Source organism: Rattus norvegicus, chromosome 5 (genome assembly GCF_021556685.1).
Source record: "Rattus norvegicus strain SHRSP/BbbUtx chromosome 5, alternate assembly SHRSP_T2T, whole genome shotgun sequence".
Lineage (NCBI taxonomy): Eukaryota > Metazoa > Chordata > Mammalia > Rodentia > Muridae > Rattus > Rattus norvegicus.
Genome location: NC_141538.1, coordinates 144,148,615 through 144,175,430, shown reverse-complemented (window position 1 = coordinate 144,175,430; position 26,816 = coordinate 144,148,615). Strand labels below are relative to the sequence as shown.

Here is a 26,816-nt window from a genome sequence, read left to right as displayed (position 1 = left end):
GACATAGAGACTCAGACACACAGACATAGATAATACAGACACACACAAATACACATAGAAAGACATAGACATACAGACAAACAGACAGAGACTCAAGTACACACAGACACACAGATAAGGACATACAGACTCACACACAGATGCAGACATTCAGACACACACACAGACACAGAGATACAAACACAGACACAAAGACACAGACAGACACACAGACACAGACAGACAGGCAGACATGCACACACACACACACACACACACAGAGAGAGAGAGAATCTTACTGTAAGCATCTTTTTTTCAGCCCCCCCCCCCCGTGCCTCCTGTCTGTGTTTTCTTTTTGAGTTGTTTATTGTCTGCCTTCCAGTTAATGTGTAAACTCCACGATGGCAGAGGCTTTGCCATCCCCTTTCCACAGTGTCTCCAGCAAGGAATGCATTTGTTGAATGAATGAGAATGAATGAATAAATGCATGAATGAATGAGTGACTGGATGCTTCGTGGCTAACACTGAGAGTAAGGATTCCATGCAGGTGTCTGTTTCCACAAAGCGCTACCTGTTTGCAGCCATTGGGGACGCTGCCGGCCACTGTCAAGGACAAGACAGGTGAGAGGGAGGGATTGAAGCTTATAGAATGAACTGCATTAAATCAGAGAGGCAGAAATATAGACCCCAGCACCTCCTGCAGTTAGTGAACAGAAACAGTGACCCTTTTAGTACTGGGACTGGGAGGGGATGGCTGTTCCCAGCTCTTCGCCTCTTGGGTCAGAAGACTGTGACTGAGACCTGGGGGGGAATCTGCTATCTCCAGGCAGTGCAGCAGGACCCTGTGCAGCACACAGAGGCTGGCTGGGGCCTCTGCAAGGCTGGGCGCTGCGCCCTGAGTTCAGACAGTCATTAGGATTTGGGGCAGGGGGAGGGGTTCTATTTGTCTGGGAATGACAGGGACACGGGGAGAAGGGCTCGTGGAGATGAGTGGCGGCAGAGATAAGCCTGATGTGTGACTTCTGACGCTTGGTTGGTTTGAAAATGAGTCCTGGGCCCAGATACGGGATTGACAGTGGGATCAGAGAAGGCTGTTCAGCTTTCTGCTTTCTGACTTTGAAAGGGGGTCACTGGAGGAAGAGACTGGGTCCTAGTGCCGGAGGGATGGGCTGGCTGGGCCAAAGGTCACCTTGGCTAAGCTGCTGGGGGACACAGGGGTTCCTGAGATGCTGTGTTTCAGAGACTGCCTCCTTGTGTCTGGGCAGGTCTTTGGTTTTGAAAGCCAGAGTGCTTGCTGGTGGTGCCGGCCAGTTGTCCAACCTCCATATACGTGTCTTCATGTCCCCTCTGCCTTCTCCCCTGCCTTACGTCTCAGAAAGCTGTGGGATGGGGCACGTGAATGGGCTCTTTGTTCTGCTGGGAGCCATGAGCAGGGAGGAGGATAGGGCTATGCATTCCACCTCTTGTCTTCCTGGGTGAGTGGTGCAGGTTGGTTATTGCCTTCTGCAAAGGTCCAGCCCTTCTCCAGCCCTTCAGGCTTTGTTAATGTCAGCTGCCTACTCCCTTGGCCTGAGGTCCCGTGCTGCATTCTATTGACCTCCTGGGATCCTATGCTGACCTCTATTGACATCCTGGGTTCTATACTGTACTCTGTTGACATCCTGGTGTCCTATGCCGTTGGCTATTGACATCCTGGGGTTCTATGCTGTACTCTGTTGACATCCTGGGTGCTCTACTGTCGTCTGTTGACATCCTGGGGTCCTATGCTGTCCTCTGTTGACATCCTCTATGCTACACTCTGTTGACATCCATACTGAGCAATGATGTCTGTTGCTCAGCCTGGAGATAGGTCCCCCTGGTAGGTCTGGCTGTCACTCTGAAGACAACTAGGCAGAGATAGCATTGGGAGGACACAGTTAATGATCTGCCCTTGTCCCCAAGATGTCCTGTAATTTTGTTGCACCTTCCTTCTGGGACTATGGGCTTGGTCATGTAGGTTGCTTTGGCCGACAGTAATGAACTTGGTGTGGTGCAAGCCTAGGGCTTGCTTCTCTGTCCAGTCCTTGGCCATGGTGCTGCTAGAAGGCCAGGGCTGTTGTGATTTGAATGTAAAATGCCTGCCACTGGCTTGTGTTTTGAAATCGTCCTCTGGAGCTGGTGGTGCTTTCTGAGGACTCTGCAGACCTTTTGGGAGGTGTGGCTTCCTGATGAAGCAGCTCACTAGGGGGTAATGCTCAGCCCTGCTTCCTGTCCTGTTGTGATGTGCTCTGCCACACGCCTCTGTTGCCATGAACTGAGCTGCTGTGCCCTCCTCACAGTGGACTGAACACTCTGGAACAGCCAGAAGCGACCTTCTCTCCCTTTGGTTATTTCTATCAGGTATTGTGGTCCCCATGACATAAAGTAGCTAGTCCATGTCTGTTCTGTCTGCAGCCCAGGGCCAGCCCAGGGCAGGCACACACAGTTTATTATTGGCAAGAGTGACTCGGTGGGTTTAGAAGAAGGTCACCAGGCCAGGCTTACTCTCAATCTGTCCTACTCACTTTCCCACAGCTCCTAGAAGCTGACTCTGGTTCTCAGGACCACATACCAAAGCCTAGAGTTTCTAGAACAAATCACTTGAGTTTCTTCTTCCTTTCCCCCTTGTCCCTCCAACTGTCCCTAGATCATGTCCTCTTGTGTCTCTAGCTGGGTCTTGCCAGAGCCCCAGTGTCTTGGACCATCCCCATCACTCAGACCCCGGACTGTTGGACTCAGGTCCTTGGACGCCAGGCCTGTCTCCTCCTAAGGCTGCTGGTAGGCAGACTTTTATTACAGTGAATTCCCACATTTGACAGAAGGGTCACTTTGATTTTTTACAATTTAAATTCCATTTAATATTTGAATAAGTAATAAATTCTCATGGTTCAAGGATATCTATAATGCAATGTCTCCCTCCAACCCCACCCCCAAGACTCCTAGAGCCCTCATTCAAACCACATCCCCAGTTCTGTCTTCCTCAGGACAGCGTGGGAAGGCAGAGGCAGAGTTCTGTGTCCAGAGAGTTCTGAACTTTGTTCCTCACAGAACACTGTCCTTTAGAGCAGTGGTTCTCAACCTGCGTGTTGTGACCCATTTGGGGGTCAAATGACCCTTTCACAGGGATCACCTAAGACCATTGGAAATACTAGATATTTACATTATGGTTCATAAAAGTGGCAAAATTACAATTACGAAGTAGCAGTGAAAATAATTTTATGGTTGTGGGGGAATCACCACAACACGAGGAAGGGTCGTAGCATTAGTAAGGCTAAGAACCACTGTTTTATCTTTTTTTTTTTTTTTCCGGAGCTGGGGACCGAACCCAGGGCCTTGTGCTTGCTAGGCAAGCGCTCTACCACTGAGCTAAATCCTTAACCCCAGAACCACTGTTTTAGACAGAAGGTCCCTTCTCCTTTTTTTTTTGTTCTTGGAGATACAATTTATATGTGATAAAACTCACCCTTTTAAAATCTTATTATAGGGGGTAGCCAATGGCCTGTGTGGAGCAACACGCCTAAGTTTTATTGTGACGGCTGTGATACGTATCTTACCCATGATTCTCCGTCTGTGAGGAAGACGCACTGCAGTGGTCGGGAACACAGAGAGAATGTGAAAGACTCTTACCGGAAATGGATGGAAGAGCGGGCCCAGGCTGCATTTCAGCAAGCAAAGATCCCTCCAGCTCCATTCTCTGCTCCTCCGCCTGCCGGGGCCATGATCCCACCTCCCCCCAGTCCCCCGGGTTCTCCTCGGCTTGGCACGATGCCTGCACCCCACATGGGAGGCCCTCTCATGACGCCAGTGATGGGCCCTCCTCCTCCTGGGATGATGCCTGTGGGACCAGCTCCTGGGATGAGACCACCCATGGGAGGTCACATGCCCATGATGCCCGGGCCTCCAATGATGAGGCCTCCGTCTGCCCTAAGACGGTGCCCACACAGCCTGGCATGACCCCGCCGGGCAGATAAGAGCAGACACACTCTTTATCCTTTTGTATTTCCTGTTGTTTCACCATGAGATCGTGGCGCTGAGCCTGAGTGTTTCCTAGATGCACGACAAGGAACTTCCCTTCCTAACAGAGAGAACACTTCTGGATGGAGAAGTGATGCAAAAAGTGCGGTTTTCACTTGTATTGTGAAATGTGAAAATAAAATCTTCAGCTCTTTTAGTTAAAAAAAATCTTATTATATATATTTTCTTTTCTTTCTTTTTTTTAAACAAAGTTCACCGCCACTAGCTAACTTGACACTTCTGCCACCTCACAAACACCCCTGCATTCACCAGCAACCAGTCTTCCCTCCTTGATCTACAACCCACACAACCACTGACCTGTTTTCTCCATGGATCTGCCTGTTTGAGTTACTTCATTTACATGAAGTCACACACAGGCAATTTGTGTTAGCATACACACACACACACACACACACACATACTGTTTTCAGACACACCAGAAGGTTGTGAACCAACACATGGTTGCTGGGAATTGAACTTAGGACCTCTAGAAGAGCAGTCAGTGCTCTTAAGCACTGAGCCATCTCTCCAGCCCCATGTTTGCTTTCTTTAATGTGTTTAAAGTTTATCCAGATTGTAGCATGTGTATGTACTTTGTTTTATTCGTTTTCCTTGCAAAATAATGTTCCATTGCCTGGGTATACCACACTTGGTTTATCCATTCAACAGTAGATATTTTGTTTCTATGTTTTTACTATTGTGAATATTGTGAATATTTATGTACAAGTTTTGTGTGAATACTTTTTTTCTTATAAAACAACGTGAACATGTTTCTAATTTGAGTGTATGCTTAGGGAAACCTGGCTAGGTCCTCTCCTCATTCCTTGAATGTCTTCTTGCTGTCTTGTGGTATAATACACTCTGCCCTGACTTAAGGGATCGCCTGTTAATGGATGTTTCATTCATCCTAACCATTCTTTCAACTTTCAAGCTCACCAGTTCCCAAGTTTGTTTCTCTTGTGGGTGAAGTTCGCTGTCCTTCCTGCTCCAGATCTGTTTTCTGTGCTTCAGATCCTTCATATGCTCTCTGCCGGTATTTCTATTGAGTTATTGATTTTTTTTGAAAGAGTCAAACTATTTACTCCAAGCTGATCTTGAACTCATGGTGCTCCTCCTGCCTCACCCTTCTGAATGCTGAGATTAGGTGCACACTACTATGTCTGGCAATTTATCGGTTCATAAGAGCTTTTCATGTTGAAAAATATGGACTGAAAAACGTTTCAACCAGATGCAGCTTCCAATTTTTTGTCTTTTACTTATCTTTTAGGCTTATGTATTTCTATTTTATCTGGATGAATATTTATTTTGCCTGCAGGTTTGCATTATGCACCATGTGTGTGTAGTGTCAATAGAGAACAGAAGAGGGCATTGGATTCCCTGGAACTCCAGTTACTGATGGTTGTGAGCCACTGAGCATTCTGGAACCTGAACTTGGGTCCTCTGCCAGAGCAGTCAGTTCTCTTAACATTGGAACCACCTCTCTGGCTCTATTATTTGACTTTTAACTTTGCCGATGTTCAGTTCTGTCTTAAAGAAGTTCTCTATTTCTATAAAGCCAAATTAGCCTCCCCTTCCCCCTTCTGAGGGCTTTGTCTGAGGACTTTTCACAGAGTAAAATTATTGTTTAAAATGTATCTGCGGTTCCTTTCGGGCCAATTATTTCATTAAAAATGTTTCAATCTTTGACCCACCTAGAATTTGCTTTCATATAAAGTATGACAGGTGGATCTAATTTTACGTTTTCTCAATGGCTAATTGAATGTCCTAATGACATTAATAAGTAGTTCATCCTCTCCTCAATGATTTTGTTTTCCTTCCCAACTTTATCAAGGTACAACTGATAAATAAACATTATACATTTGGGATGCATAATATATTTTGATTTATGCATACATTATGAAAATGTTAGATCAAGTCAATCCATGTATCCATCACCTAATTATTATTATGATTTAAATATTAAATGTCCCTCACAGAATCATACTTTGAAATGCTTGGCCTCTTGTTGGTGGTTCTGGAAATTAGGAGGCAGGGCCTATGGTCACCCGGACATGTTTTTGTGAGTCTATTCTCTTGCTTCTTCTAATCTTTCACTGTGCTCCCCATTTGTTGGGATGTAAGCAGTGGTCCCCTACCACACACTCCTGCTACCATGATGTTCTGTTTAAGCATGTAGGGCCATTAAGTGTGTAGGGCCATGTGTGTTTATGTTCATGTGTGGCCTGAACTCTCTGGAACCCTGAGCCAGAATCCATTCTTCCTTCTGTAGCTACAGTGTAGATTTAGTGGGGTGTGTCTCTCAGATATTTTGTCAAAGCAATGAGAGGAACAGCTTTATGATTTAAATGTGAAATGTGCCTTGCAGGTGCATGTGTTTGAACACTGGGTCCCTGGATAGCGGTGCTGTTTTCTTTTGGAAGGCTGTGGAAACTTTAGGAGGTAGAGCCTCCGTGTTGGTGATGGACCACTGAGGGGCCAGCCTTGAGGATAATTGTCTGGGTCTCGGGTTGAGCTCTTAGCTTTCCTATTCTAGCAGATGTGAGCAAGCTGAGACAACAGAGAGAGCTGTTCAGCACGCTCCTGCCTCCACAGACAGGGGCCGGTTCCACTGCTGTGTCTTCCCCTATATGACCTAAACAAGTCCTTTCTTCCCTGAGTTGCTTCTCGAAACTGTCTTAGGCATTTGGCCACAGCAACAGAGGACTGAATACAGCTACTGATACACTTACACATGATTTTGTGGTAAGATCATTTATAATCTAACCTGGTGTATTCCAGGTGACCAAAGAAATCAGTTCATCCATATCCAGGTTGGTAAAGCCATGAGTTAACTGGGGTTTCTTCTGGAGCATGGAAAACACTGCAGGCAGATGCATCACGGAACAGCCCCACCCCGGCACAGATGGGAGCTCCCTCAGGCTATCTGCATTTCCGATTCCCCATACAGCTTATGAGCGGTGGTCCCACCAGAGCCCCTCCGTCCACCTTCACCATCAGTCACTGATTATGTGACTTCCTGGTGGGGTCTCTGGACTCTCGTCTCAAGAACCTCATGAACTTTCTCCCTAATATCCAGGATCCAATGTTTCCTTCTGGAAGAAACAGTTCCACAATACATGAATTATTATTAACTACAGTCACCAGGCTGCGAGACAGGAAATGGTTGCTCATCATGCCTGACAGAAGCGTTGCCTCCTTTCCCTGTACCCCTGTACCCCTCAGTCTGCTCTCTGCCTCTGTGAGTACAACTCTTTTAGAGGCTAGGTGTAAGTGAAACCACAGAAAGGTTTCCACGCCTGGCTTATTTTACTTGACATAATGCCTTCAGGTTCATCCATGTTGCAAATGACAGGATTCCCAGACTATTCTCCAGCTTCTTAAAGTAAGGGAGGTCTTACTGCAGGGTGCTGTGGATTAAATATGGAGTTGCAAAATATTTGGTGAGAGTAAAAACATTTCTGAATCTGTGGAGACCAACACTGATTCAAAATCAAATGTGTGATGAGGTATGCAGGCGGGGCTGGAGAGATGGCTCAGCGGTTAAGAGCACTGACTGCTCTTCCAGAGGTCCTGAGTTCAAATTCCAGCTACCACATGGTGGCTCACGACCATCTTTAATGAGATCAGATGCCCTCTTCTGGTGTGTCTGAGGACAGTTGATAATGTGCTCACATTGCTAAAGTAAATAAAACACCTTAAAAAAAAAAGAGGTATGCAGACTGTGCTCGCTTGTTGTGTCATGTGACCTCTCTGTAGCCGTGGTTCAGCACACTGGACATGGGCTTTTTGCACTGTGCAGACCATCGTAGCACAGGACCCCAACAGAGACTGCCTGAGACACCTTGGCTCATCGTGGAGACTAGTCCGTGTTATGAACTGCAGTGTTCTTTACTGTTCGCACAGAGCTCTCTGCTCTTGTGCAAAGAGAATGGTTTCATTATAGAAAACAGGCTTTTAATATTTTCCTACTCCCCTTCTTCAGCATGTAAGTATCAAGTTGGTATAGCTTCGGATTATATTGTGTTTGAATATTTGACTTTAAAAATTGCTGTTTGAGTTGCTGACTCTAATTTCATAAAAAAAAATCAAATCATAAATGAAGTTTGGCTTGAGGCTGGGACAGACTTTCCAACAGTCTCTGAAGTGGCCCTTCATATACTTCTGCCATTTTGTGCTAAGCACAAAATGCAAAGCAATGTTCTCAGCATTGGTAATTATAGATCAATAATCAATAATCAATAATCATTGATACCAATCAACTCTGGAGATCCTCATGATGCTCTGTGTCCTCCAGCATCAACCTTCTTCTTTAATGAGAATAACCGAGCACACCCAACTCAGTTGTGTGCATGCTTGCATTTGTTTTTTAATGAGACGGTAAAATTCTGTACATAGTAAGGAATTGTTTTTTAAATAAACTTCTTTATGATTTATTCTCAGTAAACTTTGATTTATATACCTGTTTTATATCCCTGTATACCTAGAGTCTTGTAAAAAGTTCTTAGGTGGAAGGAGGTTGTACGTGGGAGAGAAATTCAGAAACCCTGCTCTGTTTAAAGGCTGAGAAGTGGGCTGGGAGATGGCTCAGTTGGTCATCGCTTGCAATGTGTGACTGAAGAGGATCATCAGCACCCATACACAGTCAGACCTGCTGGTGTGCATTTGCAATCTCAGTGCTGGAGACGTAGACATAGGTAGATTCCTGGGGCTTGCTGGTCAACTGGCCTAATCAGGAACTGGCCTCTCAGGTCTGGGTTTGAGACTATCTCAAAAAACACGGTGGACAGCTCCTGAGGAATGGTGATATCCAGGGATGACCTCTGGCTTCCACACTGACACACACACACACATACATGCACACCTACACACACATGTGCACCTGCACATGCATGTAAAAGCTGCATGTTTTCCATCCTGTGTACATTCCACATTTTATTTACCCATTCATCCACTGATGGCCACTCTGTATGACTCTACCTCGTGGCTACTTTAATCAGTGTGAGGGTGCAGCTATTGCTTTGAGACTCTGGTTTCAATTCTGTTAGATGGAGAAATACCAGCTCAAACGGTAGTTCTTTTTAAAATTTTCTAGGGGTTGGGGATTTAGCTCAGTGGTAGAGCGCTTGCCTAGGAAGTGCAAGGCCCTGGGTTCGGTCCCCAGCTCCGAAAAAAAGAACCAAAAAAAAATTTTTTTTTTCTGAAGAACTTCTGTAACTTTAATTTTTCAACCCTTATTTTTAAGGATGGTTCTTAAATGCTTTAACCTCCTTCTCAGCCCACCACCCACCAGAGGTAGTGGGAAAGAAAGGATACGGGGGAAGTGGACCTGTTTAGAAATGGTTCTTGGGAGCAACTCTCTTCTGTGTTGTCGGGAATTAGGCAGTTAAGTTCACAGGTCAGCAGGGGCAGCTCGATCCACTTGCAAACACCTCATGGATACACCAGCAGTCCAGTCTGGTAGAGTCGGGACAGTAAATAGCAATCAGCAGTGGTGGCACTACCTAGCAGGGACTGCCAGGCCTTCAGCCTCAGCACGAGTCAGCAGGAGGGACCAGGAGGAGTTCTCTCTGTGCTTTCTCAGGGAAGCGAAGATCAGCGAAGACTCGAGACCCACCAGCGTTGCACAGGTAGTTCTATAGGCAAGCCTGGCTCAGCCTCCGTCACTGTCTGTCGAGCCCTATTTATCCCCTCCAAATATCACCTATGCCTCAGCACGAGTCTGAGTCTGTGGAAGCCGCAGAAAGCTGCTGTTAGCCGCAGCACACCACCAGAAGGTTTTGGTGTGTCCCTCTCTATGGAGTCCCGACAAATGCAGCTCAACTATGGAATGTAAGGCAGACTAATACATGTGTGTCATTAGCAAAGAATCCTTAATCACATGCCCTTTCACGTGCTTGCTTTTAGCAAGAACATCCTTTCACCTGTGTCTGCTTCAGCTAAATGGTCCTTCACGTGTTCACCCCAGCAAAACACCATCCAACCGACTTCAAACTTCTGTACTCTTTTCCATTCTGATTGTACCGGCTACACTCCACTAGTGTACGTGTGTGTGTACGTGTGCGTGTGTGTGTGTGTGATGTGCACGAGAGAGAGAGAAAGAGAGAGAGAAAGAGAGAGAGAAAGAGAGAGAGAGAGAAAGAGAGAGAGAGAGAAAGAGAGAGAGAGAAAGAGAGAGAGAAAGAGAGAGAGAGAGAGAGAGAGAGAGAGAGAGAGAGAGAGAGGGAGGAGAGAGAGAGATTACTGAGGGTCGAACCCCAGACCTTGAGCATGTTAAGTGCTCTACCACTGAGTTCCTTCACCCAGTCCCTCCTCAATGATTCTCAGTGCCAGCTTCATCATCAAGGACACTGTCACATGATTTTAGATTTTCCCATGTTTCTCATTGTGTTCTACTGATACGCTGCTACTACGAATCTACAAGCCACCGCCCTATTTCTGTTCATTATTAAAGTTTCAGATAAATTTGAATACCTCATAGGGCTGGCCTCCCTTCCAGTCTCTTCCTTTCAAACATGCCCTGCCTGTGTTTGCACACTTGTGTTTTCCTATGAACTTCAGTGATATCTCCCGTTATTAAAATTTCCTGTCTGTGTTTTTACTAACAGAGAAAGGCTGTAGGTTAACTGGAAAAACAGCTTCCTAATGCTAATACTCTTCAGTCAAGATGTGAGATGTCTTTCCAATTGCTTGACTAATATATATCATACACATCCATATATATATAATATATATATATATATATATATATATATATACCCATGTTTCAGGTATTTTATCTTTTTGGTTGCAATTGTAAATGTCATCTGTTTTTCCCATTACATGCTCCAGCTGGTTGTCACTGTAAAAAATGGCGGCCGTTGGCTTTTGCATATTAATTTTGCAGCTGGTCACATCACTAAATTTCCATACTCTCGGTAGTCATGTACAGCTCATTCTTTTGGGTATGGCGTGGATATGTTCCTGTGTTCTGGAGATAACGTTAATTTCACTTTCCTAGTTTTCCTGTGGCCTTTCCCCCAAAGCTTGGTGGTTAGTTAGACACATAGTCCTCCGTTGGTGATCTACAGATAGGTGGTGGGTGCTGCGGGATGCAGGGCCTGCTTCGGGGAAGTGGTTCCTTGAGGCACGTCCTTGATGGGCCTGCTGGGATTCCTGTCCCCTGCTTTCTTCCTAGCCACTGTGACATGAGCATCTCTTACCCTGCCGTACACGTCTGTGGAGATGTCCTGCTTGCCACATCCACAATGGGACCAAGTGGTCACACACTGAAGTCTCCGAAATCCCAAGACACGATCGTCCCTCCTTATAAGTTAATCATCCCTAGTGATTGCCTAGGAGCTGGGAAGTTGACGAACACCACTGAGCCATCTCAATACAGATGCTTCTCAACCTACATCTTGATAAGCTCACTGTAACTTGAAAATAGATATGTAAAAATTGATTTATTGTACCATACCTAGGGTATCTCCTATCATAATTCAGCAGCATAAACATTGTAGAGTGTGAGTTATTACTCTTGTGATCACGTGACTAACCGGGAGCTGCAGCTCAGGACGCTGCCTAGCGTTGTAAGAAAATATCCTGTCACAATTGCTTGTCTAGGAGTTCTAAACATATAATCTATATACAGTTTCTATGGGTCTCACATGGCCATTGCTAGCCATGAAGTCAAAAGTCCTAAACTAAACTATTAAGAGTGGGTTGGTATGCGGTCCAATGGTTTTTCTTATCTTATTGCTCCAGCCAGTGATTACGGTGTAGATTGGATGCTGGATGCTCTAGGCTTGTCCTAACTTTAATGGAAATTCTTTTACTATTTCCTGATTTTATATATATATATATATATGATATATATATCATATGTATATGTATACACATGTATATGATATGTATCATATCAGAAGTATCTATTTTTTAGTAGTTTTTATTTCATTGAGAGGTTAAAAAGTTAAGAGTGGCTACTGTATGTAGATGAATTGTGCTTAAATCCTTGAATGCAAGTTAACAACTTTCCTGATACCTTCCGGTCTTCCTTTCTTCCTTCTTTTCTCCCTTCCTCCTTTCTTTCTTCCCTCCCACCCTCCCTCCCTCCTCCCTTCCTTCTTTCCTTCCTCCCTTCCCTCTTTCCCTCCCTTCCTCCCTCCCTCCTTCTCTCCCTCCCTCTGTCTTCCTTCCTTCCTTCCCTCCTTCCTTGGCAGGGTCTCATGTAACCCAGGCTTGCCTTGAGCTCCATATATAGTCAAGAATGACCTTGAACTTCTTATCCTCCTGCCTCTGCTTCCCAAGTGCTGGGATTACACGCATGTAGCACAATGCCCGGTTTATGTGGTATTGGGAAATGAACCCAGCTCCCCCCCACCCCCCCACCCCCATGCATAATGGACACACCCTCTAGCCACTGGGTTAAGTCTTCAGGCCTGCAGAGCATTGCTATGGCTCATGATGTATTTTCTTCTGTGCTGCAGGATTCTGTTACTATTTCATTTAGATTTGTTCCAATAAAATTCATAAGTCGGATTGCTATCCGACCCCTCTCCTTCCCTGTGTGTGAGACACACACACACACACACTGGGCGGGGCAGGGGAGAGAGAGAGAGAGAGAGAGAGAGAGAGAGAGAGAGAGAGAGAGAGAGATCGAGCGCGAACTAGCCTGTTCTTGCAGTTGGGAATTGCTATTAGTGTTAATACTGTGCACACCTTAGGAACAGAATCTAGAAACTTTCCTTCTTTTTCAATGCCTTGTAACATTTTAAACAGTGCTGGAGAGATCCACTTGACAGTCCCAACCTCACCCTGCCACTGCCATTTGGGGAGAGGGCCCAGTGGTAGTTGTCCAGTAGGGAAATTTACCACAGTCCTCTGAGCCAGGGCATCCCAGGTCCTTCCTCTCCAAATCCTGGGACTGTATGCTGGGCAGCCTGCCAGCCTTCCAAGTGAAAAGGTCAGCGCTAAGCTGCACGCAAGCCTACAGTCAGGGAACAAAGGCCTGGGCTTGTCAGGTTAGGCTGCGAGGTAGGCTGCTGAGGCTCCATTTGACACTGTTTCTCCTCCCTCTCTGGGTAGCTGGGCAGTCCAAGCCACCCCTACAACAGCAGCCTGATATTCCTTCTGTTTTGGGTCTCTAGATGGCCACAGGGCCTGTCTGGTCACTTCACCTTCTGTTGGGACAGTCTATGTCTAGTGACCAGTGGCAGGCGAGCAATGTCTAATCTTATCTATTTTGCCCAAGGACGCTTCTTGCCGACACTCCATAAACCCCACCTCATAAGCTGCAGGTATCTCTTCCCTCCTGCCCCCTCCTCCCTCCTGCTCCCGCCCCTTCAAGCCTGCTGGCACAGTTTAATTTCCAGCCCTGGTATTTCTTCCTAGCCCGTGACAACCTCAGGTGGAAGCAATTTCACCGTCTTGTAACTCACCAGGTCATTATAATTAGTATCCGGGCACCTGGGGCGAGGGCGGAAGGAACAGAAGAAAGAGTTGATCCAGCCAGGCAGAGAGCAGCCTCACTGGACGGGGAAGGGAGGTGTGGGCGCACCCTCCTCTGCTTCAGCTTGTTGGTAGGAGTTTCTCAGGGTCCTGAGTTTTCTGACTCTCTTTGCCTGGTAAGCGGGAAGTATACACCATCAGGAGGGGCAACCATGGCCTTAGGCCCCCATAGCAGTTGTCTACGACTTGGTAGTGGGGCTCTAGGAACCCACCTCTGAGGCCTGGGTCAGGTGAAGGGCTTGGGAAGAAGAGGCTTAGTCCCTCTTCCTTCTTCCCCCAAGGTCCACTCTCCAAGGACCCTGGCCCTGGGTTACTGCATCTCAGAGCCTGAGCCCCACCAGGGCTGCTGGTGGCAACAGTGAAGTCAGGCTAGGGACACCTGGGGTATGGCAAGGTGTAAGTGGGTGGGTGTGACTCCAAGACAGACTGCATGTGCATATGTGTGTATGCATTTGAGAGGGAGAGGGAGAGGGAGAGGGAGAGGGAGAGGGAGAGGGAGAGAGAGAGAGGGAAAGGGAGAGAGAGGGAGAGAGAGGGAGAGAGAGGGAGAGAGAGGGAGAGAGAGGGAGAGAGAGGGAGAGAGAGAGAGAGAGAGAGAACGAGAACGCATCAGCCCATCAGGAAGCAAAACTACTCCTTATCCTGGGGAAAAGTTTGGGTTAATGGGTTATGACAGAAATGGGCTTAGAGAAGAAAGGAGCTTAGGGTTAAGATGTTGGGCCAGTGCCTCAGAGTTCAGAAGACTCCCTCAGAGGGATGGAAGTAACCCCAAGAAGCCTGGGATTGGAAGGGTGGGTCTCTTTCCCAGCTCAAAAGCCCAGTTCATTTTCACAACTCCCTGTCTGAGTCTCTAGGCTAAATATTTCAAATTCGGCTAGAGAGAGGCTGGGAGACTTCTGAGCCTCTGAGAGTGGGAGGAGGGTAAGGGAGCAAGACAGACTTGATCCCTGAGGGGGGGGGGCTGGTCGAACATGGGATGTGGGTTGTAGATACAAAGCGGATAAAAACACTGTTCTTCCAAAGGGCTTCAGTCCCATTTCCAGCATCAACAGCAGCTCACAGCTATTTGTAACCCCAGTCCCTGGGGATCTGTCATGCCCTTCTGGTCTCCCTGGGCACTGCATACACAGATATACACATAAACAAAACACCCACCCGCATAAAATAAAAATAAAGGAAAACATTTAAATTCCAAATCCTTCAGAGACTCGCTCCGCCATTCACTCATCCATTTGATATTTACTGAGCCCTTGCTGTGTGGCAGGCGGAATTCCAGCACTGCGGATACAGCAGTCATCCAAGGAGACAGCATTTCTTTTCCATCTAACGTGGTAGGGGCCGGATCATCATGGTCTCCTCTGAGTTATGTGTCTAATCGGCTGTAGTTCAGGGTGGGATGGGGTTGTGAACCAGCCCATAGTGCTCTATGACAATAATCAACACAGTCCATAAAATACACCTGAGTTCTTGGTGGACACCACAGAAAGCACATAGGCAGTAAGCATTTGACCTGAATAGACTGGGTATCCTCAAGGAGGGGCCGGTCTATCCCTCATCTCCTGGTCTCTGTGCCTCCTTCCCACCCAGCAACAGAAGCGGAACTTACGGCTGAGTCACAGGGCCTGGGCTAAGGTGAAGGGTGGACCTGCTCCCACTCTGCTCCCTTCTGCTCTGGCTGGAAGCTCCTTCTGCTATCTGTTGTGGCGGGAGCCAGCCCAGCACTTGGGCAGCCTAGGTAAGCGCTGTGATATATCAGCAGCCCACATCCCATCTTAACCGGCCCTCCTCTCAGGGCTCAGGTCTGTCTGTCTCTTGTCCTCCAACTATTCTGTAGCTCAGAAAGCTCCCAGCCTTCCTCCTATCCCCTCCTCTTCTATCTTGTAAAAATTTTTTCCCAGTACTCCGAGGTCCCTGGGAGTATTCCTTAAGAAACTCTCTGATCAGTCGTGGAGGAATTGCTACTTGGTTTGGTCCACACTCAATTCGAGAGGCCTGGGCCACCATCCCTCCCAGGCAGAGCCTTGTAAGGGGACCACTTAGAATAATACCATTCATTGTTCTCTGTAGCCCCAGGGAGGGAGTGAAGGGGGGCAGGCTGAGCCCCCCCACTGGAGCAGGTCTGCCATTAGAACCCTGCAGAAACAAAGTAATAGTCTGTACAGAGAGCCATTTGTAATGTTGCTGTAATTCCCATGATTCATTAAACAGGAATGGAAAATGATAACATTTCCCCTGGAAAGAACCCTCTTCGAGGAGCCGCACGCTGCGTTCATTTGGCTCAGCTATTTGATTGACTAAGCATCTTGTTGTGCTGATGTGAAGAAGGCTCATGCCCAGCGCCATTTGCTTTTACATAGGCTGAAAGGAAGCAGGAGATGGGTCGTTGTCCCCGTCCCCCCTGTCCTCCCCCCCGGGGGGGGGTGGAGGCAGGGTTTGACTTTGGAAGTGGATTTCCTGTCCCACCTTGGGTGGCTCAGTCAGGCATCTTCTACAGGATGAGGCCATTCAGGGCTTAAGGTCCACTGGGCCAAGGCCTGTTCAGCATCCTCTCCTCCAGGAAGGGAGTACCAGGCCTGGCTTAGATCTGCCTGTGTCGGAGTCCCATGCTGACCTTACTCAGTCTTAGTGGGGCATTCACGTTAGGTCTCACAGCATCTAGCCCTCCTCAGCACAAGCTCTGGGAACCCTGTCTGCTTACTCATATCCCCCTTTGCTTCATGTGGCCTCAGGCTGCCCACTATCCAGTGCCCACTCTGGAACCCAGGTGTGGCCTTGCCTCCTTCTTTCTAAGTAGCAGCCAGGCGCTGGGGAGTCTTGGGATAGAGCCCTCCAGTGCCTGTTCTGTCTTAGCCTACCATCTCCTACCCTCCAGCCACCCCATACATCACTCCCATACTTGTGTGACCAGCAAGGCCTCTGCAGGTACCAGAGCCACTGACCTGGAAGGCCACCTCATAAACTCCCTGTTCCTCATAGGCTCACTCCAGATACTACTGGGTATGTTCAGGGACTTTTTCTTTCCAATGCATCTTCAGCCCCCACCCCCACCCCCCATACTGGTTTCCCTCTCCCATGTACCCCAGGGCTGTACCTCAGGGTCCTATGGCCCACTCACGTTTTCTCTCTACATGCCCCCAGACAGAACTGCTTCTGCCTTCCTTTGTCCCCTGGAAGTCCCTCCAGCTTCCTGTCTGCATGGTCTCTGTGAGCACAGGGTGTGAACCACACTTCTGGCTTCACCTCCGGAAGTTGATTGGGTGTGTGGCGGTTTCTCAAGAGAGACTTAAGAGACTTCTGTTGCCACACTGTTCCCACTCTCTAGTCTTGCAGGGCCCGTCACCAGGACTGTCCTCTCAGGAAACTGAGACTTGCTAAGAGTCAGTGATACAGCTTGGGTGTATCTCCAGATTTCTCAGGTGACAGACATGGTCCCTGCTGTGGTGGTAGGGGGCAGATCACCCACCGACTCCTCAGATGACTTCTCCTGAGCTGGTCACTGTTCAGTACTGAAGCCATAATATAACCCAGCTTTCTGACTCAGAACTGCTCTGAAGCTTTCTACCACCCCACTCTATAGAGTGACCTTCCTAGAAATGCCATTGACCAGAAGCTGGGCAGGACAGAGACCAGCTGGCAGCCCCTCCTCCCAAGTGTGATACCAGGAGTAGAGCTGCTCGCTGGGAGTGGAGAGCAGGACTCAAGAGTGGGACTCTAGACCTGGTAGATCCAAGAGTATCGAGACTGTAAGGTCTCTCCCCACTCTTCTCCCATCCCCCGTTCTCTTTGGGCATCAGCACTGCCCAGAGAATGTCCAGCATCCTGAATCTACTCTAGTTGTGAACCCAGACAGGGGTGTAGGAGCTAGGCTCTCGCTAGCAGCACAGATAAACCCATCCTGGCTAGGTCTTTGGAAGTGTTTGATGGATTTACAAGGGTAAGGGCCGGTCTTTGTCCAGAGCTCCAGTGAGCCCTTCTTTATGGTGGGGAGGTCCAGCCCTGAGTTCTGGATCCCAACACCATATCCAAGGGCAAGTAGTTTATTGTAGAGGTGATCGGGAAATGTGATGGGGATGGGACAGTGAGGCAAGGTGGCACAGAAAGCTATAGAGTGTCACATGTTTACACTGTGGGAAAGTGTAATTCTGCAGGTGACAGTGTGGTCTTGCTCATGAGGCTGGCCAATTGGAGTTAAGAGCAGCCCAGATGGAACATAGCAGTTATAACTCGGGGTTATTGATGGGGAAGTAGACATAATAGCGTAGAGGGTTGATGTCTGCCCAGCTCTAGTTCATTAAAGGCTTATTATGAATATAAAGGTGGTGTGTCTTTTATCTGGGAACTGAATGATCAAAGGCGGTGTGGAAACCCCCCACTGAGATTAAATAATTACTACAACGAAGGACTGTGGCAGGCATCTCCTTGGTGGTAGGGATGTGCAGCCAGAACACTTTCGGTGGAAGAGTAGAGTGGACGTGAAGTAGCCTGGGCTAAAAAACCCCCAGGCCTGTCCCAGCGCCCCACTTCCTCAAGTCTCCATAACCTTTTAAAGTAGGGAACCGAGTGTTTAAACACACAAGCCTTGCAGGGGTGGGATGGGGTGGGGCGTGCATTTTATATCTCAAATGTGACCTTTGGGGACCAAGGCTACAGCATATGGCCTCAGTGGGATGTTTAAGGGCTGCACCATCCCAGAAGGCACCGAATACACACTGACTGGTCTGAACCAGCAGTGAGACCCTGGTGCCATCTCTCTCTGCTCCGCAGTCTTCCTGGATCCCTAGTGCCTCGACAGGAGGCCCGTACTCACCACGCCAAATGCACGCAGCAGGCTCTGTCTCTGAGGACCTCATCTCTCCCAGGTCTCCATCTGCCCATGCGGGAGCCCTATGCATCCCTTCCTGGGATCTAGAAGAGTAACAGTCTTAAAGGCTGAGGGCCAGGCTAGCAGGGAAGGGGTGAGGCAGACTAGAACGGCAGCATGGAGAGAGCAACAGTGGGAGACCAAGAAGGGCCACAAGCTAACCACAGCCCTTTGTATGCCAGTGCTCAGAACACCCGGGATGTGTTGGTCTCATTGGGGTTCAGCTGGAGGAATGCAGCCTGCCTTACATTCCCCATATCACCTCCTCTGGGAAGCCTGCAAGGATTCTGCCCGCAGGACAGACCCTTGTCTTCTTTGAGGTCTTAGCGTTTTGGATTCTTGCCGGACATTTTGTGTTCTCTTAGGAAACGAACACTTAACGACATTCAAGCTTGCAAGCCAGGAGACATCTGCATACTGTACCTCATTTAATGGCTGTGTTATTTCCATATTTCTATGTTGCCGAGTGACATAAGACAAGTCCATAAAACATAACAAGTAATTAGAAAGGAGACATGAACATAAACAACAGTCGTAAAAACAGAACTTTGTAATTGACGTGGTAACAGAGAAATAAAGCGATTCACTCTTCGTCACACAGGACCTGAGTAGAACAGGAATTTGAACTCAAGACTGGCTGACTTAGGTATGTGATCCCATCGCCCAATGGCTACCAAATAAAAATACTCAGTGATCGGTTTAATGTGAATTTCAGGTAAACTACATATATCTTTCTAACCAGCTTATCCGAAGTCCACACTTAACGGAGCACTATGGTGTAGGTATGTGTCACCCAAAGACTCCCATATTAAAGGCTGGGTGCCCAGGGTGGCATTACTGGGTGTGTGTTGTAGAACCTTTAGGAGGTAGAACTAGTAGGGGTCCTTAGGACATTGGGAGTGTGCCTTTGATGGGGATCGTGGAACCCTGGGCTGTTCCTCTCTTCTGTGTCCTCCAACTGTGATACCCGGCCTCATCTGATGTGCAAAGTCAGGGGACCATTGAGTCGCAAACTGAAACTTTCCAAACTGTGAGCCATGGGAAACCTTTCTTCTCGTGTAATTCTCTCAGGCATTCTGTTATAGTCACAGAAATAAGCCAGTAGGTGGCGCATCCTATGTTGGCAGGTGTTCATAACCTTCCAGCTTGATGACTGAACCTGGGTCTCTCATTTCTCTTCAGGGTGACCATATAGGAAACACCTTTGCCTTGTTCATATCAACTCCCCCCCAGACACCCCAGACCAGGCCTAGATGGTGCTCAGGGAATGCTACATGTGTGTGCTGGGTTCCAGGAAGACTGGCCAGTTTTGACTGACTTTGGTCTGACTTCTTTCCTTAGCAGACCCTGTGTGTTTTCAGAGATAATAGGCCCTTGCCTCTTCTTCACTGTGACTCTGATCTGTTCCAGCTCCGATAGCTATCGAGATCAGATCTCATCTCATAGGGCTAGCTGGGGCCTTATGCCCCAGGGACACGGGAGGACTGTGAGGGAGGACTCTGCAGTAAGGCATGTTACTTCCATTTTTATAGACAAGGAAGCTGAGCTCTCAAGGCACACGACTCAAATGTTTGGACATTGCAAAGGGATATTCGCACCATGGTGGGAGTGGAGTTCGGATCTCGGTCTTTCTGATTCAGAGGCCCCCTCCCTAGCTCTGGACTGTGGGCTCCTCTACCCTGAGCTAAGGAAGGGATGAGGCTGGGTAGGTGAAGGGTGGGTAGTGTCGGGAAGGGTCTAGGCAATATCCCAGCCAAAGACACTATTGGGAGAACACTCTAGGGGCCAAGCTGTCCTCCACAAAGCCTCACAAATCTGCCATCATGGGTCAGGGATGGGGCTTTTTAGGCTCCTTAGCTGGCAGACTCCAGGCCGGTCTGGCACCGCTTTGGGCTTCTTTCACCTTATTGGCCGAAAACAAACCACGCAAACCAAAATAAAACAAAACCCCAAGTCATTCATCAGCCACCAGGTTAATTACAACTGAATTCTTGGTGCTTGGCTTTGAATTTCTGCTGGAGGCCCTTGGGGGAGTTTATCTGTGGTGCTTAGATATGTTTCAGTTCTTCCAGTTTCTAGATTCAGTTCAAGGTCAACTTGTTTAAGACCCAAGGTTAACTAAAGCCTTCCCTACTTCCAGCTCTAACTCTAATCTCTATTCCCATCTGCAGACTCCTGGGGTCTGAAGGCCACAGTAACCCACGGGCCCTAGCTCAGCCTTGGCTTCTCTTGGGCTCCCCTGAAGACAGGCCCTTCAGCCCTGCCACAGAGGCAGACATTCAAAGTCAAGCAACAAGGACCTGGCTGTGATTGGCCCAGTTCTGCTTGAAACTTGTCTGTAGATGGGAGACTATCTGTGTCCGAGCTAACTCTAAAGAGCTAGCCTGGACACTTGAGACTGCTTCCTATCAGCTTTGCCTATGAGGCTTCAGATCCTCTGAACTAGTTTGGGAAATCCCAGCACAGGGTTGGTTCTCCTCTGTGTACTTGGGTATACAGGTACATATGTGTGGCCTAAACAAGTCATGTGTCTCTCTGGTGTGTTTTGGGTACCTCTACATCTTTAGACCACACTGGGAGTGTGTCCACGTCTGAGCCTTCCACAGGAGGGACCTGCATAAACTGGAGTATGTCCAGAGGAGCTACTGAGGAAATGGAGGGATTTATGAGTCCCTTTACTGAGAAAGGCTCTCGGGGAAGGTGAGCAGCAAATCTACTTCCCACTATGGTTGCAGAGGGCAGGACAGAAGCTCTCTATACCTGTCAGGATTCTGTGCCCTCAGATCCAACTCACTGCTGATTAAAAATGCCCAGAAAAGATTTGCATCCGTAACGAACACATACAAAATCTCCCTTGTTACTATTCCCTGAACAGGATGGTATGACAATTCTTTACATAGCATGCACATTGCATTAGGTATCTGCAGCAATCTAGAGACGCCTTCAAGCCTGCAGGGGCATGCATAGGTTACATAGGATGTGGTGCCATTTCCTGTGAGGCCCTCGAACATCATGGGTTATGGGGGATGTCTCAGAGCCAAACCCCATGATGTGGCAGGGCAACTGTACTCTATGTCAGGGTTGGGGGCCATGACAAAAGCATGCCCTGGCCCATCCTCTCCCATCCTGGGCTCTCCTCCGATAACCAGAAGCCATGAAATGATGTGTTTCAGTTCCCTGAGTCAGAAATGGACAGGCTGCTGGGAAAGTAATCTGCCTCTCGCCAACAGCTGCTCTGACTGGAGGCTCCCTCTCCCCTGCCTTCCCCTCAGAACACTGTGGTTTGACCTGAGGCAGGCCAGGCAGGCTTGGGGACACAGCCTCCTTTTCTTTGTTTTCCCTGGGGATAAAGGGGAAGAAAACCCCATCTCTCTCTTTCTGGAGACCCCGGGACCCTGTGGCCTCCTGCAGCTGGCTGTATCTGTACCCTTGTGCCACACTGCCTGTCCCTCCTCAGCTCAGCTTACTTCAAAAACAAGCTTATTTATTCATTTATTTATAAATAATATCTTTCTACATTGCCCAGGTCCATTTTGAACTCCTGAGCTCAGATGCTCCTCCTCCCTCAGCCTCCCAAGGAGCTGGGACTGTAGACATTCATGATCGTGCCCAGCTTTAACAAGAGGTATCTCTCTATGTGTTGTTGAGCACGGCATAGGAAAATCACCTTCCTCCACAGCCACCGTCTGGGAGGCATGGGAGATGACACACCCACTAGGAAGTGAAATCAGTTTGTCAGATGTGCTGAGTTTCATGGGGAAAGACGAAGCTCTCATGCCCATGGTGAGAAGATCCCTCACCGTGAGCTTGGAGCTGGGGCAGCGTCTACAGCCGTGCACAGTAACCTCACCATTTTGCTTCCACTTCCTGTGCCCCATCACCCACCAAGTTCAGTCCTGGCTGTCCCCACAGTGTCATTCCCATAATCTCACAAAGACCCTGGGAGTTTGACACCTATTTCTACTGAATAGACCAGGAAGCTGAGGCTGGAGAGCTCAGGACACTGTCCAGAGTGACACAGACCACAGTGCTACGACTTAGGCTAGTTAGAATCGCCCCTCACCATACCCTTAATCTTCCAATGTCTGTAAAGCGGGGAAGACAAAGCCACCATTTATCTTTGTTCTATCCCCACGTCAGGGTAGATTTGAATTCAGGCCCCTAGGAGCCTCCCGGAAGGTAGCCCTAAGATCAGAGCTTCTACTTGGGTGTGGTGGTGGTACCTGCAATCCCAGCATCCAGATGTGGAGGCAGGGGAATCATGACATGAGCTCAAGGCCAGCTCAGATCAAATGAATCAAAAACCAAAATGAAACCTATCAGCCCTCCTCAAGCTTCTCTTGAAGTTCCTTGTCTTCACAGTTAGGTTTTCTCTGTTTTCCAGGGTCTAGGCACTCTAGGGGTGTTTGGAGTCTCCATGGGACCATACCAATTTCTGCCTACCATCTTGCCTCCCACCCCAAGAAATCTTTCCTGATTGAGTCCTTGATAACAGCCTGTCTGTCTCTCTACCTCATCATCAAAGAGTGCCTTCATCCCATTTCTTCAATTGTCTCCTATATGAGGTTGAATGTGGCCCCTCTACCAAAGCCATAGGCTGATGTTGCCACCCCTGGTTCCTCAGAATGTGACAGTGTTTGGAGACAGCATTTTGATAATTAAATGAAATTTGGTTCTTATTTGTTTGGGGCCAGGGTCTCTCTGACAGTATATTCCTGACTGTCTTGGAACTCCCTGTCTACACAGGGCCTTGAACTCACAGAGAACTGCCTATCTCTGCCTCCCAAGTGCTGGGATTAAAGGCATGGCCCACCCAACCTGAAAAGCAGATCTTAGGATGGGCCCTAATCCGACGTGGTGGCTTCAGACTGAAAGTGTAGAGGGTTGGGAATAGAGCTCAGTGGTAGAATGTTTGCCCAATGTACAGGAGGCGCTAGCTTCAATCAGAGAACGTAGGGAAGGAAATAAGGCAGGAAGGCAAGAAAGAAAAAAAGAAGGAAGGAAGGAAGGAAGCCAGCCAGCCAGCCAGGAAGGGAGGAAGACAGGCAGGCAGGGAGGGAGGGAGATGGAGAGATTAGGATACATACACCTATAGAGGTACAGTCTAGTGGAGACAGGAGGAAGGAGGAAGACAGTCCTCTACCAGCCAAAGAGAGGGACCCTAGGAGTCCTGTGGGTTCCTTGACCTGCAGTTCCAGCCTCAAGAACGGTAGGGAAATACGAAATGGCCGTTTAAGCCATTCTGCTGTCAGTACTGTTATGGCGGCCATAGAAACTCTACCTCTACACTTCCCTCTCCCACATCTGTGGGCCACCTCTCCTTAGATGGGGGTTCAGCTCCTGACTTCTGTGCTGCTTGGCCAGGTCTTGGGAATAGAGGTCATGGCTTGCCGACATCCCATCTGCCAATGGCCTGTCAGAGCTGTGTTCCCTGGCTGACACTTCAATATGCAACCCTTCCGCCACGCCGCCCTCACCACGTAGGCATTCTGCGCCCTGTCACTCCAATCTGCCTGCAGTCAGCAGCACAGTTTGCTCCGGCAAGATTCCACAGAGCTGACACGGAGAAACACCGACTTTGGCCGAGACAGCTACATTCCACCACTCTGACATCTCTCAGGCCCTGTGGACATCCCCAGAACCCTGGTTCACCAGCCCCTCCTTCTGCTGACCTTCCTGGCCAGTTAGGAAGTCTGGCTAGATTTCTTCTCCATCCCCTCCCGGCTAACGTGTCACCAGCAACCTGCTCACCACCACGGGCTCTTGGTGCTCATCTTCATACAGGACCCTCCTCGCTGTCCCTGCTCCATCCCACCTGCCCCTCCCCCTGTGCCCTATGCTAACTGCCTCTGCTCAGCCTTAAGACCCTTGGTGAGTGTTCAGCCACTCCCACAACACCTGCTCTCCACCTGATGTGTGCATTGCCCTTTTCTAACTGAGCGCATGTGGCCACACCCTGGCAAGGGAGGTCTCTCTACAGGTTGGCCAGGGCCCCACTGAACTGGTTATGTTCACGACACTCTGACTCCAGGAACACAGAATCTCCAGACATCATGACTGATTTTCTGCTTCTCTGGACATCAAGTGGGTATTCAGCCAACCAGCTCAACCCTGATGCTGTCAGACTGGAGTAAGTGTCAGACCCTACACATTTAGGGATTCAGTCCTCGGGACTTGCACCTATGTCTGACACCAGGTTTAAGTTCCAGGCCTGTTGTGGGTTGAGGATACCCCTGATCTTCACCACACACTCTATAATGTGCTTGAATGGCTTTGCACAGCTTTGAGAGACATTTTACTTATGACAGACAGCTCACTGTTAAGAATGCAACTCAGGGGCTGGGGAAAGGACTCCATCAGTAAAGTGTCTGTTGTATAAACTTGGGGACTTGATCCCCAGAACCCACATAAAGCTGGGCATGACAGCATGTGCCTGTAACCCCTGCCCCCACCATGCTGGGGAGATGAATGTAGGAGGGTCCCTGGATCTCGGTGGTCAGCCAGTCTAGCCAAAACGGAGCTCTGCCTTAAGTGAGAGACCCTGTCTCAAAGAACAAGGTGGAAAGTATCTGAGGAAGGCTATAGTGATGATTCTCAAATTTTGGTTTCTTAAAAAAACCACAACTATTGTAAGAATGCTTTCGATTTAATCCCAGGTACGCGGCTGCGGGGCTGCTCCGGACTGTCCACGCAGCCATGGATTTGTCTCGTGCTCTAGGAGAGCTGTGGTTTTGCCAGCTGTAGATAGTTTTGGTGACTGTGTGATGTGGGATTCTGGGAACTTTTCAGGGTCTATAAATGGTAGAGCCCTGCTGGGCGGGTTTGGTGGCGGTTGGCTGTGCTTCGTTACTAGTTGTGCTCAAAGGAGAAACAAAGGGAAAAAGAATTTAGATTCAGGGATTATTTTTTTTTCTAATTTCTCTCTCCCTGCTCTCCTTGTTTCTCCCCTATCTGGTGTTAGCAGTGGGTGAAACTGTGGGGTAAAGGGTGGGAAAAAGAAGCCACAGAAGATACTGGATGTCAGCCTCTCTCACCTCAACAAGCATGACACATATGTGTGTGCACGCACAGACACACACACAGACACACACACACACACACACACACACAGATACACAGGGGCGGGGCAAGGAGGGAGGGAGGGGAAAGAGAGAGGGGGAGAATATAGCTTAAGTACGGCAGTCAAATCCAGAAGATGCACAGGATAAGGTATTGAGAAGGTCATACCAGGCTTTCCTACCCTCTCTGGATGCTGTGTCATCTTCCAGCGTCTCCAGGCACCTCTTGCTCACCAGCCCCTCCCCCTCATTCAGCAGTTTGTGGAGACAGACAGCCATTGGCAGGCAGTTCCCACTCTGGTGTTAGTCATCTGTGATAACCTGATGATATATCTCTCTTCCCCTTTCCCTGGACAATGGGCTGTGGGGCTGCCATTTTCCAGTCCCTCTCATCAGGTCCTCTCCTGAAGCAACTTAGGGGTCCTCAGTTACTGGTAATCTTAGTATCAAGCAAAAGGCATTCTTATCACCCTGGAGAGACAAGGGTTTTAGGGGCTGTGCGCCAGGAATTGGGGGCAGAGGCAGAATAGGATATTTTTTATTATTCTACATACCTGTGCACCTATGTAATTTCAACAAATCTTCCTTTCCCCAAAGTAATGAATGAGTCAGCTTGTTGACACCAAATGTCGCCCCAGTGATCCTTTTGCCTGCACCAATTTCTTCTTTCGTCACTCCAACCCCTGCCACCCTCAAGTCCTGGAATCTAAATTCAGCCATTGATATTAGCTGTATGACCTTGACCCAGTCCAACTTGCAGTCTAAGCCTCAGTTTCTTCATCTAGGAACTAGAAGCAGCAAGATGGACACAGCGTCAAAGCGTTGATGTGTGGAGCAGTGGAAGGCTGTGTTAGAGTGAGTACTTGGGAAACCTGGACATGCTTGGGCTCTGGAGTCCAACTGCCTTGGTTTAGGCCTAGGTACTGAACCTTACTAGCTGGACGGCCTCAGGAAGGTTGCTAAACATCTCAAGGTGTTACCTACAAACATGGAATTTCCGGTGTATTTACTAGCTAGAATTATTCTGAGAATTAAGTGTCTTAGAAAGATTGGAGCCCCAATTAGACTACGGCACAGAACAAGTTCTATTTGAGCATTAGCTGCTAGTCTTAATGCGGGTAACCCATATGTTGCCAGCGATTACACACACCACTGGTTCCATTTTTAATCTATGCTAGTAACCGTTAGTCCACATAGTTGTAGTTTGAGTTGAAACTTTGACTGTGATAGGATGTTCTCACCAGCCTTAGCACATGTTATCTTAAGCCCCGACCTCAATGTCCCTTCGGTGTCTCACCCATGTGTCCACAAAGCATAGACTGTATTGGGAGGAGAAACCCACCGTCCATGAGAACCAGTCTCCTTGTATTAGTTGTACAATGGAAGCCCACCCACACCTG

The 26,816-nt window shown here is 48.3% G+C and overlaps 1 pseudogene; it reads left to right on the top strand.

The window, feature by feature from the left end:
* Window positions 1-520: 520 nt before the first annotated feature.
* LOC108351107 (U1 small nuclear ribonucleoprotein C pseudogene) lies at window positions 521-4,055 on the top strand (annotated as a pseudogene).
* Window positions 4,056-26,816: the final 22,761 nt, after the last annotated feature.